This window comes from Cydia fagiglandana, chromosome 5 (genome assembly GCF_963556715.1).
Source record: "Cydia fagiglandana chromosome 5, ilCydFagi1.1, whole genome shotgun sequence".
Lineage (NCBI taxonomy): Eukaryota > Metazoa > Arthropoda > Insecta > Lepidoptera > Tortricidae > Cydia > Cydia fagiglandana.
In genome coordinates this window covers 12482484-12505450 of record NC_085936.1, presented here as the reverse complement: position 1 = coordinate 12505450, position 22967 = coordinate 12482484, and the positions used below count along the sequence as shown (strand labels likewise).

Below are 22967 nucleotides of genomic sequence, written 5' to 3'. Positions count from 1 at the left end.
TGCCTCTAATGACGATAGCCGTGATCCCAACGAGTTAGATTAAACTCGCTAAAGCGAGAATCGTGATTGCAAACAGACCGTCAGTGTTTACGTTCCGCTTTTTGATCGACCTTTGAATTTTCTTGGGATTTTATTTTAAAGGTTAAAGGATAAATGTCTGATTTCCCTAATGGCAGCATAAAGATAAAATCAACTGGCAATTTTGAAAAGAAGTATCTACTTACAGTCGTAGATATCTGGTAGATACCTACTTACTGAATCTACATTCTAAATGAAAAGAAATTGTACCGTGTTTTCTTGTTAAATCAAATCGTTAAAAGAGTGAATAGTTTTAGTTTGTGTAGTCTCTAACATTTGTGGAATTATTTGTACATAACATACATGCAGTGACACTTTTCATGCTAAAAGGTTTTGTTGAATTTACAGGTTTCACATTTATTTACCACAGGATACAACACTTCTTAGATCAATTTCCCTAAACATAACCGTGTATTCTGCTCTTGCGCAACACATGTCTTGACAATCCACCCACGGCACTTAATTGCCCATACAGCGTTTAATTATGAAAAACAATGCGTTAACTTGTGAATCTTCGGGTTCACATTATATTACCTAATTCCATTGTTGTTCTTTCGTATGGGTAGGTAATTACATTCCTTAGAAGTTTACTTAGGAAAATATGTTCTTTCATAACAATATGATTATATGATAGTAGCAGTGGCGGCGCGTCAAAAATATTGTAAGGAAAGCCTGAGCTAATTTAGCTTTACAATCATTAAGAATAAGTGCTCAAATCTGAAACATAAAGTTCTATGAACGGTCGTTACTAATAATAGGTTGACCTGAATTGTCTGAATATCTGTGCTCATGCAGTGTTCTCTTAGGTAAGTATATGTAATAACAATAATAACTATTTCTAATATTCATAATATTGAGTTTGATGTACAGTCGCCATCAGATATATCGGAGCGGCCAAGGTGTTCACAATATCTGAACGCGCACTCTAATGCCCTGACAATAGAGGCGTGTTCAGATATTTGTGAACACCTTGGCTGCTCCGATATATCTGATAGCGACTGTACCAGCGTTCAACCTTCTAACGCCAGATATTAGGGTTCGAGAAAGCTCTTTGTTAAGAGCTGCCTTCGAGACTTCGACTTTCGGTTCTATTCATATTTATGAGCTTAACTTTTAGGCCATCAATTTACGATGGTACGAAGATATATTATGTTAATACTAATAGTACTTAACAAGCAATGGATTTCATCCTAGAAATTCTCGAGTATATAATTTCTAGACTATTTTAGACCAAGATGCCACTATTTTATGTAAGTATAAGATTAAACGGTATTTCTCCGGTGTTACACCATAAATCGTCTGCTATAGACGAAAAGGCCTATGATGATGATGATGAAAATTAAACTAAAATCGACTATGACAAAATTGACTCTGCGTCTGGTTGACGTAACTGGTGACCGAAGGGCTGGCGGCTACCTCGCACAACGTATCAGTATTGCGATACAGCGGGGAAATGCCGCCAGCATCCTTGGTACAATGCCTCAGGGGCCTATTTTAGATTTAAGCTAGTTATTAATTTCGTTTAGTTGTACCACTGTATATATATTGTTTGTAAATAAATGATTTCCGTTTCGTACTAGTATCACAGTAACATCACAAGCCTATCAACATGTCTTCATCTTGAATATTTCCCCACTCTATGTGTCAGATCTTGGAATAACCCTTCACCAGAAAATTAAGTAGCACTCTACATGTAAATTGCATATACTTGCGAACGGCATCACTTTTTGGCGATGTATTACCAAGGCTTATTCGATTTATGTACAGCTAGCAAAAATAATTATTTTAAACCTTATCAGATAAGAATATTTAAGACACAATAAAGCGTATATATTAGGTATAGGCTTGACTGTATTCGGTAACAATATTAAGGTGGTTCGCCTAGGTTACTCAAAACTTAACTCTCGCTAGATGGCACCACTTTTGCAAAATTTCAGATTTTATTTTTTTGTGAAATGGTCTTGGTATTTGTATACTTAAAAGTATGTTTCGCGCACTTTTTAAGTAAATATTGAACTATTAGAATAAACATTGAATACTTCATTGTGCAAAAACCACCTTTTTAATTCGACGGAGTGTTGCTGTCACGCTTTTTCCTACTATTACTCACACATGCAAACAGTGTTTCCGTGATCCTTGTAGTAGACAATTTCACACAACGTAAGTATGTTGCAATAGCGTAACGGTATGTTCGTGGAAATACGTGCAAGAGGATTGGGGTTCAAGACTGGTGCGAGTAGGTAATTTCTTTTCGTTTCTCCTTTGTGTTATCTTACCTTTAAACGAGCAATTATTATATATATAATTATTTATTTATATACATATTTGGATGGTATCAGAAACGGCTCTAACGATTTCGATGAAATTTGCTATAAGGGGTTTGATCTCTTAGCTAGGTCTATGAGAAAACGCGCATTTTTGAGTTTTTATGTTTTCTAAGCTTTGGTCGGTCTCCCAGATATTCAATCTCCGCTTGGCAACTAATCCCAGAATTGGCATGCGCACTAGTTTTTACGAAAGCGACTGCCCTGACCTTCCAACCCAGAGAGTAAACTTATTTGGATTAGTCCGGTTTCCTCACATTGTTTTCTTTCACCGAAAAATAGGTATCGGGGTGTAAATAGGTAGGTATCAAATGCTATTTCGTACAAATGTTCGAAAAATCATTGGTACGAACCGGGGTTAGAACCCGTGACCTCCGAATTGCTTTCGGCTAGGCCAGCAGCGCTTCCCCCACATACTCAGTGTTATCAGGTTTTTTAAAAATCAAAAACGATTACTTATGAAAGCAGAAGAATATAAATGATCGTATTAGATTTATAATTGTTACATATTTGCCGTAACTAATTTTTAAAATGTGTTTTTCAATTAAAAGACACGTCAAGATTGTTTACCTTATTTCTAATGCTAAAAAAAACAAACTATAGTAATAATTGTGTTTTTCATTCATAGACAAAATCCATTATTTTTAACCACAGGAAATTTTATACACTACTTTTTAGGGTTCCGTACCCAAAGGGTAAAACGGGACCCTATTACTAAGACTTCGCTGTCCGTCCGTCCGTCCGTCCGTCCGTCCGTCCGTCCGTCCGTCTGTCACCAGGCTGTATCTCACGAACCGTAATAGTCCGTAATAGACAGTTGAAATTTTCACAGATGATGTATTTCTGTTGCCGCTATAACAACAAATACTAAAAACAGAATAAAATAAAGATTTGAATGGGGCTCCCATACAACAAACGTGATTTTTGACCAAAGTTAAGCAACGTCGGGAGTGGTCAGTACTTGGATGGGTGACCGTTTTTTTTTGCTTTTTTTTGTTTTTTTTTTTTTGCATTATGGCACGGAACCTTTCGTGCGCGAGTCCGACTCGCACTTGCCCGGTTTTTATTGCAGTGAAGATGTCCTGATTGTAAAAATCAGAGAGATTAGGTAGAGTATAATTACTAATTATCTTTGTAAAAATAAAACAATACGTGTAGCCCATACTTAATAATCGATTTATGATAATAAGAAAAATTAAATAAAAATAAAAAAACAATACGAAATTTAGGTGTAACAAAAATACAAAAAGTTATGTTCCAGCATACAATGACTGGGGATCGAACCGGGAATCTTCCGTTTGCAAGTAAAAAAGCGACTGTTTGCATAACACGCCATGATAGTTCTTAGCTAAGCTGACGAACTTCTCGCTTAGGTCAATTAACTACCTGTCAAATATCAGTGTCAACAAAATTGCACTAAACATGACGGCACTCCAAATTCGAGCCGTGGTCAGCCCGGCAACGTCGGAAATGGAATGGCAACGTCGCAAATGTATCTGTACACGACATTTGTGACACACACATACGTAAAATTGATGAAAAGTTAACTATGATTTTTGCATGATTTCTGTATGAAACATTGTTTTCCTGTTAATTTCGCGCAAACGAATATTCGAAAGAAGATAAATGCGAAAATATTTGTGTACTAATAGTGTGTAGTTACTTAATGAGCTTTGATTGAATTTTGTATGAAAAGCGAACCACCTTAACGTAAACAAATGAGATTTAGAATGTCGAAAAATCCGATCCAATAAATTGAAAATTTCAGGCCATTACCGCACCGGATGAACGCTGGGAAATAGTTCTTGAACAAAAGATACCTTCAAAATATTTGGAAACATTCGTTACGTACACGTAAAAGATCGAAAATCGATAGCTTAAATAAATATTGAATCATAGAGTTTATCGTGACCGCAATCTTGTACAGTCGAGTTCACAAATATTTTTACAAGCTAACGTTCCAAAAATATATTTACACGCGGTAAGCACGCCTCTAAGGTCTAAGACAAGACACTGCCGGCCTAGCCAAGGTTACAATCGCTATCGCTTCGACAACGAAAAGCATTATGTCTCTCTATCACTCTTCCATATTAGCACGACAGTGACAGTTGCGTTTCGATCGCTACAGAGCGTGAGCGATTTGCATCTTGGCTACGCGGCCTGACAATAAGGTCGTGTAAATCTATTTTCAGAGCGTTGACTTGTAAAGATGGTTGTGTACTCGACCGTACCTACGGCCTACGGCTAACGACGTTTTAACAAACGGACACTTACATCAATGGAAGAAAATCTGTTCAATGATTTCACTTATACTCTATTCAATTGATTGTTGATTTGACATTTGTGGTGGCATATAAAAAGCAACCGGCAATGACATAAGTTTACAATGACGATGATATAAGTGCTAAATATGTATAAGTATTAATAGTTATTCTGATTACCTACAGTATTTGAATAGTAATCAAGTGAAAATTACACAACTCGAGTGAAATTATGGTGTATGAAAGCTAATATAAAATAATAATTTCTAGACATCTAACGCTTGAGGAACATTATTCAACGGAATTACATTTTAATTAAGTTTGGGTTACAAGTAGTAGGTAACCGAGATAATTTTCACAAGCAACACACACTGGTATAGTTAGTCGGGTTTGTGACTTGTCGGTAATGGTAGGTATGTTCATTTAGCAAACCTCTCCACAATTACCACATTAATTAAATCAGGCGTTAAGTAACAGCACAATGCAGCATAATGGCATTGGAATCCCTCGGGAGTTTTGTACGCACGCAGGGCAGGAATGCGGTCGAGCAGGAAGCAGGGGAATGACCGCCATCTGCGGCTGCCGACAACTGCATCTAATACCCTCGCTGGAATAAATAACATTTGTGTTTGTAGAAGGACATACAGCTGTATTCGAACAATGAGATACGTCAAATACTAGATATTGAAACGATATGGATTAGATATGTCAGTGTCAAACAAGTGTCAAAAGTGACGTTTTTGTTTGAAGAAATGTCAATTTTGACACTTGTTTGACACTGACATATCTAATCCATATCGTTTCAATATCTAGTGTTTGACGTATCTCATTGTTCGAATACAGCTGACAGCCGCATTTGAACATTGACATATACGATCCATATCGTTTAAATATCTAGTATTTGACGTATCTCATTGTTCGAATACAGCTGACAGCCGCATTTGAACATTGACATATACGATCCATATCGTTTCAATATCTAGTATTTGACGTATCTCATTGTTCGAATACGGCTGACAGGCTGCCGATGTCAATGGGGAGTTGTGGAGGGAGGCGACTGTCAAAATTACAACACATAAAGTGTCATTCTATGGAACTTGCTAACTATGTAAACAAATCGCCATATTGAAACTGACTCTGAATTATGAATTTACTAGTGACTTTTGTTTACATAGGTAGTTAGCAAGTGCCATAGAATGACACTTTACCATGATCTTTAAATTTTGAAATGGGTAAATTCGTAGGGCGTGAGGTAGTTTGCTTTTTTTCGTGACTCAATATAATAATGGCCGGGCATCAAGTTTTCGGAAAAACTCTAAAATTAGAAGATTGTGAATTAAAGGTAATCATAAATATCATAATTATTTATTCGTCCAATCCATGGTATTACAGATGTTTTAAGTAGTGATGTACCGACTATTGATTTGGCCGACTAGCCGACTAGCCGACTAATCGGCGCTCGAATGGCCGATTAGTCGGCCGACTAGTCGGCTAGTCGGCCAGATCATTAGTTTCGTATAAGATCAGGTGAAAAACAATAACTTTGCTCCTTTTGTTGCGCTATTCATCATAATTTAGCTTGGGTAAAAGGTGTTCTCTACAGGTTCAAAGACCTATCATAAGAATCCTCGTTCAATTTCTGTTTTTAGTTCTTTTATTTTGCGATCCTGAGCAGACCGTCAGTACAGCTTGTAGGAGGTATTTCCAAGGCTCTATTTCCCGTACGTAGTCGCCAGTAAAGAACCTATCCCCTGTGGTCAGCGTCTTTACGAGCAACGTGCCCTGACTAAGTCTCTAAATTTTGCAATAACATTATTAGTTCCTCCTGGCTTCACCATAAAAAAAAAACAAAAACAGAATAATAATAATAAAAAAATACCATCGAACTTGCACATGAAATTAGACGAGAATCAGTTGAGGTCGACCAGGGAAGCGATTTTTGAATTTCGATTGCTCGACTTCGTTTCTCGAAAATCGGTGGAAAACGGCGAAATGCTAATTTTTTAAATACGAGCGATAGAAATTTGGAATCGAGTGGTATTAACCACTCGTTTTCAATTCTATTCGTAGAATTTGAATGCCTACATAGTAGTGGACATATTATTGAACGAAATACACGAAATCTAGCGGTCGAAATTCAAAAATCGGAGGAGGAAAACACCATCCCACCAACATATGATAACGATCAAACGGCCAATGCACCCTGAATAGTTATTTTAGTAAAATAAACATAGAACATATGGCAAATATTGACGGTTGATTTCTTTTTTTTCTGTTTTTCTTTCACTAATAAAGTGCCGACTAATCGGCCATTTTTGCCGACTAGTCGCCGACTAATCGCCGACTACAAATGTGGCCGGATAGCCGGCTTTCCCGACTAGTCGGCGACTAGTCGGTACATCCCTAGTTTTAAGTTTAAATACAGTACATAAGTACAGCATGGTAAATGGATTTTTTTGCGCAAAAATAAGTAACCTTCTGAGTGTGGATTAATTTAAGGACGATCCAACTTTTGTGTCGTGTCCCTCTTTCATCATATGGAATCGAGAAGAGCGTCATTTACAAATTATCATTCACCGGTTAGTCCCATTCGAACCCTAGTATATGACCCCGTGTAAATGTGCAAATGATGTGCATGCGCTTTTCATTATCACGACATAAACATTTGAAAAAGCACATTATCTTTTATCCCACCTCCATTTTAGATGGTAATGAATGTTAATGATATATTATGTGGTGATGCTATTTGAAACAAAAAAAATCGTTTTGATCGCAGACTTAAATTAAGGTGTGTAGTTAGAATATTATACCTGATGCCTGTTATAATAATCAACCGTAGGTAACTTACCTACTTCTAAAATGCTAGCAAATGTGTTTTTTATGACCTGATTAAACTATTGTTTATATTTAAGCTACTCTCACGCTAATTGGGGGAATAATAATGTCCTAATAGTAATACAGCAATTTGATGTGGAGTTTAGTTTTGAACTTCAAGTTGTCAATAAATAATTAAATAGTATTGTATTGAAAAATTCGGTAACGGCCTTTAACCATGTACCTACTAATTTCACGGCATACGAGTAAATGAAACCTTACTGTTAAGTAATCGCAAGTTATTACATGAATGAACAAGTTATCTTCATATTATAGAGGCTCTTGACCTGTTAATATTAAAGACTAATTTTGTTAAATCTACACGTACATGAAATGCTATTAACAATCGATAACATTTAAATTATAGGCGTTTTTTGGAAGTGTGTGTTGATTTAGCACTCGTATATTACACGGTTGAGAGGATTCAGGTTGTTTTTATAGAAAGGCACCCGAAGCCAATTATGTTTTCACAATTTGATAAGATTTTCATCTTGTTTTGATACGACCGTGAGGCGTATCATAAACCTCCTAAGACCTACGTTTGCAACTGAAATTTAAACCTATAGTGCAGGGAATATAGTTCATTTTATTTGTTTGAAAATTTAACGACACAAAAGAAATGCAATTTTGTTCAATTGTGTGTGTTTTGCAATATGGTGTAAATTTCATCGAACTGAATAAGTACCTACTATAGGTAGGACCATGGGCCTAAGGAGGATAAGACATCTCGCTCTCACTTATTGGTGCGCGTGAGGTGCCTTATGACACAACTCAAGCTCGTATAAAAATGAAATTAAATCGTACGAAATAGTTAACTAGAATCGGCCTCCTTATATTGTTTGCGGACAATGTGCCGGTCGGAAATTGCAGCGATTAGAGTCGCAGCCGACTGCATGTCATTGCACTGATGCAACTTCATCTTTCGCAAACCTACGATCCTCCGGTGTGTCATTATCATTATTACTCTTTGTTTATTGTACCTACGCATGTCGAGATGTAAAATTTAAAGGAAAAATAATTGCTTTTAACTTGCGATTTTAAAAAGTACTTCTCATAGTTATCTGATAGGTACCTACCTAGTTACCAGCATTCTACAAAGCATCTAACCATAAACACAGAATAAATAATAGTACTAGGTACAGAAGACTCACTCTCTAACAAAACGCGTCTGTCACGATCAGCACAGATATGGCCGCTAGGTGGCGACAGCGCCACGCGCGGCTTATGGCAAACCCCAAAATTGGGGTCGAACGGATGGACTTTTAGCCACCTGTAGCAAAGCGACGAAATCGCAGAGTGAGCCACGCCTGCCATAAACAAGTAACCAAGCGTTACATTTCAATGCTTTGAACTTTTTACGTTTTCTACATGATTTGGAGCTAAGTTTTAAGAAATTATACCTTCAAAAGGTACCTGCAGGGAATCTGAGGAATGATAAATGCTATACCAATGCCACAATCTAAATAGGTAGAACAAAATAGGTGCTAGTGGGAGACTGCATACGAAACAAAAAACCTATTTGGCAACGTATCAATAATCTAAAGAGCGTGCGCAAAATGAGAAGCGTAATTTTCAGTTTTTGTAAGTTCCCTCACTGTGGTTATTATAGAAGATATGCATAAAATACTAGTTTTCATCATAACTAGGTACGTCTGGTTTGCCTAACAAAAAAATTGCAATTTTATTTCCCCCCCATTATTAGACTCGTATTGTACGCGAAGTAAATTTGTATAAAAGAGTCAATATTCTTTATTATTAAAATGTGAATGACTGAATAAGTATTCAGTCATTCACATTTTCCGAATATATCTAACCGTAAATACTTTTGTAAGTACGTTTATTACGTTTTTTTTTCTTCTAAGCTGCAGTTCATTTCCTGTGTTCCTTCAATATTATTATAGTTCACTAGCATTGCAATAATATTACCTTTTGCTCTAGCAAAATATTTTCTTGCGAAACGTCATCAGGCAACATATCATTATCATCTCGCCAATCTCATCGCTCTCGTATCCTGCGCGTCAATTGGTTTAAAATGTTTAAATCACTTCTTGCACAGTTGCACACATGTTTTTATAATCGCGTAAGTTCTCACATGCCGCACAAGAGCAGGAAACGCGATTTTCCCACCCTAACCTGTTATCAATGTAATGGCAAAGTCAATGAACTCGGGAAAAAAACTTCCGTTTGACCGTAAATGTTATTATGTTGTAACAAATTTAACATTTCTGAGATTTTTGAGTATGTATTATAGTAGGAAATTTCAACATCAGACCAGCAAAATGTATGAAACATCCAATTTTTTTCCGCGTTTACGGGGTTGGTCTCATAGTAAAAGTTTCTCAGCTCAGTATGACCTAAATATTAACGAGTTTGAGTAATTGCTTTTCGTTCAGTTACGTACTGTTAGCCTCTTATTCATTGTAACGGCTGGGAGTTAAAACACCAAGTGAAAGTCCGAAAAATGCACAAAACTATATTAATCGAATTTAAAAACGGAAAGTAGGTACACATATAAAAAATGAGCGCAAGAGACGTGCGGCTGGCGCAGAATCTAATTCGGAACCAACTCGGGTTTGTTCGGAAATGCATAGGTGCATCCCCCGGCTCCCCGCACCTCTCTCAGCTCTTACACATTCATTGACGCTGTTAATGAGATAGTATTTGCATCGCGAACATACCCCCCCCTAGTGCTGCACTAGCAGCACTCATCCCCTATCGGAAGGTGAGCGACGCGTGTGGCAGATCTGGTAAGTATTCCCGTTCTGGTCTTAATCCTCACCATTCGGATCCGCCCGTCTTTTCCAGGTATAACTTCTTGTATTATGCCCCTGGGCCACACATTGCGAGGCCCGTCTGGCTCTACAATGAGCACGAGGTCTCCAACTTGCAATGGCCTCTGCTCTGCTTGCCATTTCTTTCGCGGCACCAGGTCAGGCAGAACCTCTCTCACCCAACGCTTCCAGTATTGGTCAGCAAGGAGCTGAGCTATGCGCCATTGTTTTCGTAGAAAAAACTCTGATCCGTCAAAGACTCCAATGTGTGGTAGATTAGATGAGGTACCCACAAGAAAGTGGTTAGGTGTCAGAGTTTCCTCGTTTATGAATCATTTTTACCTCGCGTATCAACTTGATAGCGGTCTCTTCATCTGGCACGCTGTCAATCCAGTCATCCATGTAATGTTGCTTATATATAGCTTCCGTGGCTGATGGATATGATGACTCGTAGCGTTGAGCGTTCTTGTTTTTGACAAATTGAGCAATAAATGGCGAACAGCAGGCTCCAAATACTAAGGACGACATCACATACGTTCTCACGGGTTCTTCGGGTTCTTTTCTGTATAAGAATCGAAAAGCATTCTGATCTTCGGGTCTTATTTTTATGCGTAGAAACATGTCCTTTATGTCACCAGATATGGCGATAGGGTGCTCGCGGAATCTGAGCATTATACCGAAGAGAGACATGAGTAGGTCGGGTCCTTTTAGTAAATAGTCGTTTAGACAAAATCCGTTCGTAGTAGCTGCCCCGTCAAAAACAAGACGAAGTTTTGACTTATTTGGATTGTCTACTCCAAAATGTCCTAAGTACCAAGTTTTTGGCGTAACTTGAGTGTCGAGTAATTCGTGCGCATAATCATTTTCGAATAAGTGTTGAAAACGTTCCATATATCTCTGTTTGAATGCGCTATTCTTTGACATCTTTTGTTCGACGTTTCTTAAGCGTGACATCGCAAGGGGAAATGAGTCGGGCAGAGCAAAGTTCACGTCTTTCCAGGGTAAGCCGACGTGCCATTTGCCGTCAACGAGAGTAGAAGTTTGCTCCAGCAGTTCACGAGCGCGTTCATCTTCGCTATTCAGCCGCGGTTTAGTAGAAATTCCCATAGAATCCACTGTAAAGTTACGGCGAACCTCCTCGTGTAGATCATTAAGCAACCGGTTGTTCTCGGTGACGTCAGCGTCGTCGTCATAAGTAGTTAAATGCAGGGTTGTAAACAGTGCGCGGTGTGATGACGTCACACCAGTGGGAACCCTGCCGTGTACACAGTAGCCCAGCGGAGTACGAGTCACATAAGGCTCGTCGTATGTACTTCCACCTATGACTTCTAATGGAAATATCAAATGATAATTATCTTGGCCGATTAGTATTTCAGGTTTTTTATATTGTCCGTTACTGAAATATTTTTTATACTTCTGCACATGCGCGAACTTTTCACAATTAACTAAGTTCATATTTTGTTTAGGTAAATCAAGTTCATTCACACTGCGCGCACTCAACGTAAACAGTTTTTTGTCATAAGTATTGGACAACGTAATGTTATCAATCTGCTCCGATTCGCACGCTAACTCAGCATTGTGCCATGCACCGCGCGCGCGCAGGTACTTGCGACGTCCCTGCAGGCCGGCCCGGGCGGCCAGACCAGCTGTTATCATCGACACACTAGTACCGTCATCAAGAACCGCGGTCGTGTTTATAATTGTTCCATTAGATCCGTGTACATTTATTGGCACGACTTTTATTAACACAACACTTTCGGAGGTACAGTCAACATGAGTAACGACTTGAGTTTCCGTATTTTCAGTCTCGGGCGGCTCCTCTACGACGGGGTTGCTGCTTGATGTCCCACGATTATTCGGAACAAAATGTAATAAGCGGTGATGCGCTTCGCCGCAGTTATCAATATCGCATACCGGCGCCGGGCACAGCTGTTTATCGTGATGACGTAATAGGCACTTGTAACAGAGTCCAGACCGTTTCACATAGCTCCAGCGATCTTTTCTTAATGATTTCTTAAATTTCTTACAGTCTGTGAGATTGTGATTAGATCCGTGACAATAACGACACTTAGTATAACTTTGTTCACTTTGTAGTAGTATAGTTTTAGTGTTGATATTATTGTCCGTGTATTTACGTTTAAAATTGTCCTTTGGAGCATTAATTAACGTAACACTGCACTTTGATATTTTAATAGCTTCTTCGTTGAGAAAATCCGATAGTTGATCGAGTCTAGTCGTGGTACTTGCCGTGTTGTGTGAGTACCGGTAGTCCGCCCATTTAGACAAAAGAATAGTAGGCAGTTTAGATAACACAACTGTGATTAGACTCGAGTCTTCGAGGTGGTTTTCACGGTTAAGTGCGAGTACAGCGGCAACATAATTTTTAATTTTATTTGAAAACATGAGAATGTCTTTATGGTATTCTGGAGCCACTGAATTTAATTTTTTTATTTCTTGTCTTATACGCGACAAGATAGTATCTGGGTTGCCGAACTGCAGCTCGAGCGTAGACATAAGTACGTCGGGAGAAGTAGCCGTGATGAGTAACGCCTGGACTGCATCTTTAGCTGCGCCACGGAGACATTTTCGTAGACGCCACAAGTTCTCGGAATCACTAAATTGACACAATCGAGTTGATTCTTCATATGCCATCTTGAACTGTAGCCATTCCATTGCATCACCAGTGAATAGTGGTAGATCCTTGGGTGTACTGATACGGCTTAGAAGCTTGGAGTTTTGTTTTTCAGTGATGCTAGTTGAGAGGAAATCTTTTAGTACGTTAGCGAGCTGGTGAATTGGACCGTCGGTGCTAGCGTCGTTCTGTAACGCTGGCGGGCACGGCAAGCCTGGCCCCTGGGGACCCTCGTTCCGTTCAGTGACTGGCCGTGACTCCAATTCTTGCTGACTTCGCTCCACCCATTTAGCAACCTCACTGCGATTAGAAACTAAACTTTCGGCCTCCGATGAATGTGGACTGTAATCGTTATTTAATTCCGCTATCTCGGCTTCCAACCGCTTGTCAATTAACTCCATCCTAATTCGTGCTTTCTGTTCCGCCGCTTCTAACTCCAGCTTCTTTCTGCGCGCTTCTACAGAAGATACAGAAGATCGCTTTGTTTTCGGCACACTAACGGCGCGCTCAGATTTGCGAGTCTTTTCTGTCTTGACGGTACTCGCGATCACTGATGTCGTATCCAATATCCGTTTCTGTGATGTTGAAGGTTCATTTTGTTCTTCTTTAGCTTCGGTATCCTGCGGCATATCGGTACGGGTCGCTTCTTTGTTGGCGGTACCCTCCAATTGCAACTGTTCCCGCTTAGCAACACTCCGTGTTTTAACATTTGAAACATTTGACATCTTTATTTTAGGCGTATGGAACATTCACGATCCGGCTCGAAGACCAGCTTTTGTAACGGCTGGGAGTTAAAACACCAAGTGAAAGTCCGAAAAATGCACAAAACTATATTAATCGAATTTAAAAACGGAAAGTAGGTACACATATAAAAAATGAGCGCAAGAGACGTGCGGCTGGCGCAGAATCTAATTCGGAACCAACTCGGGTTTGTTCGGAAATGCATAGGTGCATCCCCCGGCTCCCCGCACCTCTCTCAGCTCTTACACATTCATTGACGCTGTTAATGAGATAGTATTTGCATCGCGAACATTCATAAACGTTTACTAAAGTTGACAAGCCGATAATAATCGTTTGTCCCTTTCCATCATACCAATACGTTGGAAAGGGACAAACGATTATAATCGGCTGTTTATGAATAAGGGGGTTAGTCTATGTTTAAAGTTGGCTTGGATAAGAATGGAGTAATAGTACTAAGTTTTACTATAAACGTGCCCGCCGAGATTAAAAGGTTAAAGCGGGAAACAACCTGCCTAGCCAAGTAAACGCCCGAGTCCCGAGTGCCTTGACATAGTTCAACGTTCAACTTTGCACCTGTCGTCTAACGTTTTGACAACTTGTCTGAAAGTGCACCAATTAAGGTTTGTAAATATAAAATATAGAGCGTTGAGATTGGTTGAGATTAAGGCATGAAATGACGGATAGAGATATTGCTTAATCGATAAAAGCTCTATCACGTTACCCGATACCGTTATGTCGGAGACTTACATCGGAGTTCAGAGTAAGTGTATAAAATGCAACACATTTTACATTATCCGACGACATGACAAATGTCCCTAACATAACCATGACAATACTGAATTCGTCTGCTATCGGCGACATCGGACGATAGAGTCCGTCCGTAGTCCGTAAGCTAACTATGCACAGACTTCAATAGAACGAATTGCGGGGGTGTCATTATAAACGTCATATTTTCATAGAAATTTGATAACAGTTCCATAATTTCGCTGGCCCAATATTACAGGGTTCTATGTTAGATTTTCAAGATAGTTTAAACATATTATAGAACCCTGTAATATTGTGAGATGCAAAGTTAGTATTGTCCGACTTAAGGTCTACTTATTTGATTGTGCCACCACTATTCTACATGCCCAAAGAGTCCACCCATATAACCATTCCAGTCGCAGAATCATCAAAGTGGTAACTAAATGTCAGATGTGTCGTAACAGAGTCCACACAATGTGTCTAGAATTGTTTCGAAACAAAGTGTCGTCGCCGTGTGTACACTTTTCCGTAACAAGGTGTCGACACATTTGTGTGCACTTTGCGTGCGGTTTGCGACTAAATCTGACAGCAAATTTGTGACAGCAAATGTCAATATAAAATACCTCTTGAAAACCAAGGTTTGTCAAACTACTATTAGTGTCTCGTGTGCTTGTAATTCTAGTAAGTCATCATGGGCGATGCGAATGATAAAAACCGGGCAAGTGCGAGTCGGACTCGCGCACGAAGGGTTCCGTACCATAATGCAAAAAAAAAAAAAAAGCAAAAAAAAAGCGGTCACCCATCCAAGTACTGACCACTCCCGACGTTGCTTAACTTTGGTAAAAAATCACGTTTGTTGTATGGGAGCCCCATTTAAATCTTTATTTTATTCTGTTTTTAGTATTTGTTGTTATAACGGCAACAGAAATACATCATCTGTGAAAATTTCAACTGTCTAGCTATCACGGTTCGTGAGATACAGCCTGGTGACAGACGGACGGACGGACGGACGGACAGCGAAGTCTTAGTAATAGGGTCCCGTTTTACCCTTTGGGTACGGAACCCTAAAAATCGACCAAAACCATATAAACACCCAACACCCGTCAACCTTTTACAGAAAAGTTTTTAAAGAAATGCAATACGCTACTAGGTCAGGCAACGAATGCTCAATAAAGTTGTAGAGAAATGCTCGGAACACAATTTTTGACTCCTTAACTTGGTTTGGACAAGTTAGGAGGTGAACATATCAAAAGTCCTCGGCCGTAGCCCTTGAGCGGGGGGGAGAGAGGGGGCTTTGAAGGTCCCATTTTCCGGTTTTTCGATTATATCTCGGAAACTATGCATCTTAGCGACATGGCCACTTATACAAAATGAAAGTTAATTTAATTTGTTACAAGTTTCTTCAGTCAATTTTTTCGATATGTTGAATAGTTTTTGAGATATCCGCTCTTGAAAGTTTATTTAGGGCTCTCAATGTTATCTTGATATATTACATCAGTGAAGGTGCTAGGCCGTGTATGGTATCGTTTTCGTATAAATCTGGGTTGCTGAATCCATTTAAGGTATCACATTGACACCATTCCACAAAATTAAAAAAATCTTTTTAGGGTTTCGTACCTCAAAAGCAAAAACGGAATTCTTATGGGATCACTCGTGCGTCTGAATACACAAAATAGTTCTTTACCTATAGATGACAGGAAAACCTATTAGAAATGTGCAGTCAAGCGCGAGTCGGACTTAATGTACGGAACCCTTAATACGCGAGTCCGACTCGCACTTGGCCGGTTTTTTTTAAACTCCTCTTGACGCTTAACCGCTGAACCGATTTGGTTGAAATTTGGTATAGAAATAGTTTGCGTCCCGGAACAGGACATAGGATAGATCTTATAACCAAAATCATCTTTTGAAGGTGTGAAAAGTGGCGTGGAAATTTGTACGGGAAATCAATAACCGCTGAACCGATTTACATTAAATTTGGGATGGTCGACATCTTTGATTTAGTTAAAAATGATAAAAAAACATGACTTCCAACCTAAACTTAAACAGTATTAACTTCAAGAAGTCAATTCTGAATTCCCCTCTACACCTCATTTCACACCTTCAAAGGATGATTTTTGAGATAACTTATTATGTCCTGTCTCGGGACTCAAAATATATGTGTACTAAATTTAAATTAAAACTGTTCAGCAGTTTAAGCGTGAAGAGGAGTTTAAAAGAAAGTAAGTTTATATGTTTTTACTTTGGAATGGTGTCAATGTGATACCATAACTAAATTTGGTACTGCGCATTTATACGAAAACGATACCAAACATGGCCTCGTAGCTTTACTGTTGTAGAAGTCAAAATAAAATTGAGAGCCCTAAATTCTTATTACTTGACCAAACTTGTGTAGAAGGAAAAGGAAAAATAAAAGTCTTCGGCAGGAATATAAGACACAAATATATATATATATTTTTTTGCGTTACTATTTCAATCATCAAATATTTAAACATACCTTGATTATGTTATTCTAGTGAGATCCTCATAGATAAACAAAAACATTTACTTAAAAAATTACAAGGTCGAAATGTCACGGAACTTGTGAGAGTAATATGTGAAAAATAAAAACTTTTATGACAAAAAAATCTGGACACAATTTAAGAAGCATCCAATTGCGTCGAGGAATCATCTGTATTTTTGCTTGTTTCATTACCTCCTCGCTTCTTTTTTTGTCCTTTGTATTCTGTAGCAATTTGTTAGATCTGAAAATAAAGATAACTTGCGTCGTCACGGATGTCGATTTATAGGTTTTAGGGAGTGCAGAATTCGAAAACGATGATCATTTTATAATCCAAGATGGCGGCTACGTATTTTGTCATAAAAGTCGTCATGAATATCGTTTTATAGGTTTTAGGAAGTGCCGATTTCGAAAATGATGACCAGTTTGGAATCCAAGATGTGTGCCGTGCACTTTCTCATAAAAGTCGTCATGGATATCGTTTTATAGGTTTTAGGGAGTGCAGAGTTCGAAAATGACGACCATTTTGGATTCCAAGATGTCTGCCGTGCACTTTGTCATATAAGCCGTGAGTAAATGATGACCATGACCAACAAAACGACAGCCATGACGACTTTTATGACATACTGCATGGCTGCCATTTTGGATTCCAAAATGGTCATCATTTTCGAAATCAGGGCCCCCTAAAACCTATAAAACGACACCCATTGACATAGTGCATGGCCGCCATTTTGGATTCCAAAATGGCCATCATTTTCGAAATCTGCGTCCCCTAAAACCTACAAAACGACATCCATGACAACTTTTATGACATAGTGCATGGCCGCCATTTTGGATTCCAAAATGGTCATCATTTTCGAAATCTGCGCCCCCCAAAACCTATAAAACGACACCCATGAAGACTTTTATGACATAGTGCATGGCCGCCATTCTGGATTACAAAATGGTCATCATTTTCTAAATCGGGGCCCCCTAAAACCCATAAAACGACATCCATGACGACTTTTATGACATAGTGCATGGCCGCCATTTTGGAATCGATAATGGTTATCATTTTCGAAATCTGCGCCCCCCAAAACCTATAAAACGACACCCATGACGACTTTTATGACATAGTGCATGGCCGCCATTCTGGATTCCAAAATGGTCATCATTTTCGAAAGCGGGGCCCCCTAAAACCTATAAAACGACAACCATGACGACTTTTATGACATAGTGCATGGCCGCCATCTTGGAATCCAAAATGGTCATCGTTTTCGAAATCTGCGCCCCCTAAAACCTATAAAACGACACCCATGACGACTTTTATGACATAGTGCATGGCCACCATTTCGAAATCCAAAATGGTCATCATTTTCTAAATCTGTGCCCCCCAAAACCTATAAAACGACACCCATGACCACTTTTATGACATAGTGCATGGCCGCCATTTTGGATTTCAAAATGGTCATCATTTTCGAAATCGGGGCCCCCTAAAACCTATAAAACGACATCCATGACGACTTTTATGACATAGTGCATGGCCGCTATCTTGGAATCCAAAATGGTCATCATTTTTGAAATCTGCGCCTCCTAAAACCTATAAAACGACACCCATGACGACTTTTATGGCATAGTGCATGGCCGCCATTTTGGATTCCAAAATGGTCATCATTTTCAAAATTGGGGCCCCCTAAAACGTATAAAACGACATCCATGACGACTTTTATGACACAGTGCATGGCCGCCATTTTGGATTCTAAAATGGTCATCATTTTCGAAATCGGCACTCCCTAAAACCTATAAATCGACACCCATTTCGACTTTTATGACAAAGTGTTTGGCTACCATCTGCATGCAAGACATTTCTATTATTTTTACGTACAAAAATGGCCCCCTGTCAATATCCAACCGAGATTTAATCGATGATTTATTCGATTAATGTTCAGATTAATTCAATTTCAATCTATGTTAGGTCGACTAAACTAATCGTGATTAAAATTTGAGGATTAACTTTTTTTATTCCATTAATTAGTCGAATAAACAGTTAATCTATTAAGTCCCATCTCTGACCACGGCATTTTTACACTTTGAGAATATCTGAAAACAAATGAAAACAAGGAGCCATTTTGCAAATCCAGTAACTTTGTTATTACTTTTGACAGCGCGTGTCATGTGTCTACACAGAGTCGACACAAAGTCGAAACATTTGCGACTACTTTGTGACTGCAATATTTCTCAGCCTTAAACCATATTTATACATCATATTTAACAAGTTTCGTAGTATGTAAAGCGTTATTTCTGTTATTTAAGTATAGTATACGCATCGAAGTACTAAAAATGCATCAAATAATATATTTATGAACACAGGCACTGAGAAGTAAACAATTTAATTTCCGGCTAAACTAAAACAATTTGGTGGCGCGTTGATTATATTACACTTAGTTTATCAAATCACTCGAGCAGTTTAATTCCCCATAATAATTTAAGTCCTATTGTAATATAAATGCAAACAATATATAATTACGTCTTGTAATCCGTTTTAGAGATGGCGTATTAATGTCACTTATTTTTATTTAACTATTTTTCCATCTGACAGTTTCCATTTGACAGGAACAAAATGAACGAATGAACGAATGATTTTGGCATAAAGTAGTCGCAAACTAGTAACAATGTGTGCACACGGCGACCACACTTTATGTCACTTTGTGTCATGTGTCGACCCTTCCCCATTTCTGGTAACTGTGTCGACACGGCGACGACTCTGCGACTGGAATTGTGACCGAAACAGACGGTGTCGACACAAGATGTGTCTACACCGCGTCGTAACGGCGACTGGAAATGGTTGTATGGGCACTGTCCACCTCGGTACGAGTACCTACTCGGTCCTTTGTTAAAGTTATATTGTGCTTCAATTTGCCGATGTACTTATGGATATCCGACGAATGTCATCGGTATTAAGGGGCCCACTGATTAACAGTCTGCCGGACGGTATCGGCCTGTCAGTTATGTCAATATTTTGACAGTTCCGAACAACTGACAGGCCGATACCGATAGGCCCCTTTAGATGTAAAAGTAAAATATCATTGGATGTCGGGTGTCTGGACTCAGCCCTCGATCCGATCTCGACGACTCTAAGGCTGGCTAATGATTGGCTGGTTAATGATGAGCTTGAACAGGATATTAGCTATTAATGTTAAGTATTATGTGAGTAAATACTTAATCAAATAAATTCTCTCGAGATTGCGACCACGCACAACTTTACTGGCATGTTCGAGCTTATTCACATTTCATTTCCACGATAGAGGATACCTAACTAGTATTGGATTCTGTAAGTATATACTTATTTTAATAAGTATGTACTAGTATGATTATCTATAATGACCAAGTTCCTCAGGCTGCCAACTGGCTAGAGAATAAAAGTGAACCCAGTTAAACAGGGTTCTATTCATGGCCAGAGAAACTTCCCATACAGGGCGCAGCAGCATTCACATACTTTTTATATACCCCAGCAGATCTTAATCATTAATTTATTTATTAAAAAAAGTTATCAGATGCATAACGAGTACCTACACAAAAGCGTTTTACTTTTAAACAGAAAGAGCGTGAGACGTGGAATATAATAGAATTCTCTACAAGATAAAAATTGTATAATGCGGTTACAAATGCGAAGGTAATAGAAACTACTTGTTTGCGAAGCAAGGCATTGTTGTAGCAAACAAGTATGATTACTTTCAAAGAATTGTAATGCAAACAATCACCTACACAGCAGCGCCGGTGCTATACTAATAGACCAAATAAAAGGTTCGGTTGCGTCGGCGTAGCAAATGTCAAAACCGTCGAGAAATTCACGGGCACATGCGCAGTGGAAGTGCGATCAATGCACCCCTGTGGTGCGCGCGCCCCCGGCCTCGGCATTCTACGCAGTACATCACAAAAACACCGTCTGGAAAACCTGGCTGCACTCATCCGCGATCTACAAAAAATTCATTATCAAAGTCTAAGCCATTCAATCTGACTACGCGGCTGGTCGCGTCTTGTTAAGGACACCCACACGGTATACCGCCGCGAGGTTGGAGTGTTGCATCTCGGCAGTCTGATCGCGTGACTCATCGGATTCTCCCGAATTTCGCGAATTCGTTGTTATAGCATTTTGTGGTTGTGGTGGTGGTATCTGTGTGTGCTTGGACTGCTCGGATGCAGGTGGCCCAGCGGGCTGGCGAGGGGCCGCGGCGCCTGGCGGAGCAGTGAAGTCAAGCCGCAGGATGGACGACTGTACAGACATCTTCTATGACGACGATACTGACGCGCAGTGCGATATGGTACGTGAAACTGCATTTCGTCGTCATTGATTTTTATAGTCTAATATCCTATTGTTACAAGCGAAAAACTTTCCAGAGAAATCTCGTTTGCGTATAAAATGGAAAGCAAATGACATATTTTTTGCCAGTGTTTTTTAAATTGTTAATTGATACAATTATATATATATGTATACACAAGTGGATAATAATAGTCTCTGAGAGCAATCGTCATAATTCTACTCGTCAACCAGCATCCGGCATCGTTAAACTTGATTAATCTTCATTAATCTCCTCAGCCGCAGGGTCATATGGTCTGTACCAAACAATGGAGAACAGCATTGAACGAATGAACGGCGATTGTATCGCTTTCATGAAATGACCAAACTTGTAAAAAGTGTAGGTTGACAAAATGGACACCAACATTCGCATTGCATAAGTCAATGTCATCAAACAAAATTCAAGGTATTCTGTTCTTCCTTATTGCGAATATTTTTAATCAGCACACTAAGTGCGTTTATCCAAGAATATGTGCACTCGTACTTGTAAGTAATATTAATAGGTACATTTATGTACCTATAGGTACTATTGTATAGGCTTACCGGCACGTGGTCATGACTTGCGGAAAAAGGCACGGAACAATGTTGTGTTCCTAAAACTATATATTGTCTTAGCTTAATACAACATGCTTATAAGTCACCACAATGTTGTATAAAAACAAGTTGCCTATTATACCTTCTACATAATATGTATTTTACGAGAAAAATCTGGTAAAAAATACACATTATAGGTTATTAGCGCATAGTAGATAAGTAAACAAAAATTGCGAGAAAACTACTTTGAACAGTTTGAACGTTAAATATCGGTAAATGACATTTTTTATTAGTAATGCCACTACTGAGGAGCATATCACTTTCAAACACTCTCGTTAAACGATTATTTTAATAGCACGATAATGAAACTGCGGTATCGCAAACTACTTACATAGTTACAAAAGTAGATTGCAATACGGTTAAATTTAACTGAGAAAGAATTAATTACTCTCCATGCTACATAATCCAGAAGCTATATTAATTAGGGGTTACGTAAAGTATTGTGCGTAACGTAAGTATGTGAAATGGTTGCTTAAAATTATTACAGCACCGTGCCGATGCCGTGGCGAGATAGATGTTTAGTCGTTTGTTTACTGGCTAAATTGAAATAGTAATTATCGTACAATGTCGCAACTACCGATGCGGAAGTTTCGGAAATTATACAAAAAGTCCTCGGAAATTTCAGGCAAATTTCACAGGGAACAAAGAAAACTTTAATTTTGGAAATGGACAATTTCGTTTCCCATACACAAATATGAAATAAGAACGGAAACATGGTCGCAACAAATCTACTTGGCGCCGTTCTGTGGAGCAAGAGCTTGGTGTATCGGGGATGGGGTGGGAGGAGGCTGAGGCTACCCAAGCTGCCCAGGACCGGAGTCAATGGAAGAAAAAGATTCGAGCCTTATACCCCAGCAGGGGTAACAGGATGGAAAGAAGAGAGAAGATACACAAATATGAGAGGTTTCCGATCATTTTTCATGTGGAAGTATCACAATTTTGAAATTCAGATGGCGCAACAGTAGGCGCAACTGAAATAAGCTGCCTCGGAGCGGGCCGGCCATGGGATTGGGAACGCCTTTGTAGCGACCGCGACATGTCTTACATGCTCCATCTTGTAATTGAGGTGATCTGTGAGTGAAAGCTACGATCGCAAGGTGGAATATTAATCTCCA

At 39.1% G+C, this 22967-nt stretch overlaps 1 protein-coding gene across 1 annotated transcript in view; it reads left to right on the top strand.

Moving 5' to 3' along the window:
- Positions 1-22967, top strand: part of LOC134664734 (uncharacterized) — a 117343-nt gene that overhangs the window by 13175 nt on the left and 81201 nt on the right. The gene's annotated exons all lie outside the window — the stretch shown is intronic.